Source organism: Dipodomys merriami, unplaced genomic scaffold (assembly GCF_024711535.1).
Source record: "Dipodomys merriami isolate MVZ:Mamm:240054 unplaced genomic scaffold, mDipMer1.0.p SCAF_1915, whole genome shotgun sequence".
Classification (NCBI taxonomy): Eukaryota; Metazoa; Chordata; class Mammalia; order Rodentia; family Heteromyidae; genus Dipodomys; species Dipodomys merriami.
In genome coordinates, this window is record NW_027203288.1 from 23968 (window position 1) to 26630 (window position 2663).

Consider the following 2663-nt stretch of genomic DNA (forward strand, 5'->3'; position numbering starts at 1 on the left):
TTGCTTTCTAAAAATCTGTCTTGCTGTATTTATCTATGAACATTTCCTAATACTAAATACACCTACAAAGATGAAAGAGGATGCTAATATAAGAGTCCCATAGCTCATGAGTCATTTATGTAACAAAATGGAAAAGGAGGACATATTTATTGCTACCTTAATTATTCTGAAAAGCTGCAATGTCACATCATATGGTTCATATTTCCATTCTTTGTCTACATAGTGACATTAAGTGCACATAAATGCAAATATGAGTGGGGTGCTGGTGGCTCATGCCTGTAATCCTAGCTACTCAGGATGTTGAGTCCAGAGGATTGTGGTTCAAAGCCAGCCTGGTCAGGAAAGTCCATGAAACCCTTATCTTCAATTAACCCCAGAAACCCGGAAGTTGTGCTGTAGCTAAAGTGGTAGAGTGCTCAAGTTGTGCTGAAGAGCTGAGAGACAGTGCCCAGGATTAAGTTTCAATCCCCACAACCAACAAAAAAGTGCAAATATAGGTTTATGTTTCCCCCAAAGGAATGATGAAATCAATAGTAATCTTCCCAAATGATTTAGTAGTGCACCTACTTTTACTGAGTTATTTGTTATGGCTTCTTTGCTAAACATATTCTCTTCTTTAAAAATTGTCAACTATTAGCTTTATAATAAACTTCATCTAATATTTCTAGGTTCAAAAGAGAAGTCCATAGAGTTGATGTCACTTAGCTTTCTTACTGTCTTAGTTCAAAGCCAACCCAGGCAAGAGAGTCTGTCAAACACTTATCTGTAATTAAACACCAAAAAAGCCAGAAGTGGAGTTTTGGCTCAAGCAGTGGAGTACTAGGTTTGGGCCAGGTAGGAAAGAAAGACAACTGTTCAGGGACAGGGGCCAGTCTCTAAGTTCAAGCCCCAGAACCAGCACAAACTAAACAAACAAGCAAATAAAACAAAACCTGGGTATTTCTTTGGGACTCTCCTTAAAATAGTGGTGGTCTGAGAAGAGGCTGCTTTTGCTGATCATACTCACTGGATCCTGATTTTTGGGAATTGTTATTGCTATGGAAAACTCAAGACCAGACTAAATGAATTGAAAACTGATTCCTGCAACAAGAGAATCATCTCAGGAGTGAAACATCCATCCATAAGACACTTTAAAACCTCCATGTCTTTGCTTCTTTGCAATAGAACACTTTTAAAGTTATTTCCTTTTGTTCTATGCCTGCCTTCAAATGGCATATTGTTTCCTTTTGCAAAACTCTCAACCAGAAGTTTACAGACAAGTTTTATATGAGTAAAGGACACACTCAAAAAAGTCAGGGACAGAGTTTCCTTCCAGCCTTGGATTCTTTTCTTGACCAGTACAAAGGAATGCAATAGTTAACTTGAACTTTGTCATTTCTCTATGTTAAATTCCTCTCCTGGGATCAGTTTCCACATCCAGTAGCAGTTTCTTCCACTTACTTCCAGTAACAATTTATGGTGCTGCTCCAGAAAAAAATGAATGTTTTCTGGCTTCATTGAAATAGCACAAAGACACTTTTGGACATGAGGTAACACGTGTTTCAGAGACCACTTAGTAAAGACAAATGCAATTTAAATTGCTTATAAATACATTATCCATGAGAATATTTTGTTCAAACTTCTCATGTGCTCTGTAAATTAAGGTGAATTTTAAATGGTAAGAAGGTTCTCAGATAATTTTTTGTGAGTCTATATGCTGTGCATTAATTTCCCAACTGTACATGAGTTAACCGTAAAAGAAACAATAGCAATTATAGGAGAAAAAGTTCTGTGTTTATGTATAAGTGTTCAATACAATATACAAGACTCTACAAATAAAAAATTGAAACAATAAAGCCAAGTCCCATATGTAGATTTATGGGAGTGATATAGAGAAAGCATTACCCCTAAGTGGAACATGAAGCATGAGGCCACTCCCTTTCTAAATCACGCTTGCTAATCATGTAAATGTGCAAAAAGGAGAATGGAAGAATGATTCTTTTTCCAATGCAAGTCACATATGGGAGAACAGACTTAACTGGAAAAAAAGAGTCTACCTTGAGGGAACAGGAATTATACTAGCAATGAACATGGTGGCTAAGATCACATTTCTTGTTCTTTCCTTTTCTTATATTCCTTTTTATTGTTGTTGTTTTTCGTGGCACTTGGAATATGGGACAGGGCGCTGTCCCTCTGAAACGCAGCTCAAGGCTAGAGCTCTTCCACTTGAGCTGCAGTGCCGCTTCCAGTTTTCTGGTAATTATTGGAGAAAAAGAGTCTCCAGGACTTTCCTACCCGTGCTGACTTTAAAACCCAATCCTCAGATCTCACAAAAACTTGGTTTATGATCACATTTCTAACAGTGTACACCCAGGATATGTAATGTATATGTTCATCTAACTTTATATGAATTCTTGAGTTAAAAATCTGGGCTACAGTTAGAATTTACACTCACAAAAGTGTTTGAAGTTTAAAAGTTGATACTCCTAGAAAAATAAAACCTAAGAATGTAAAGGAGTCTAGGAGGTTCAATTTGCATTTAGCTTGGACAGTATAGGCTTTGAGACACTACCTATAATTAACCAGCCAAAGCTGGGATACCAGTCACGAGCAAGATTGCTGAATTACAGCTTTAAGTTTTTGCATACATACATACATACAAACATACACATACACACAGAGGC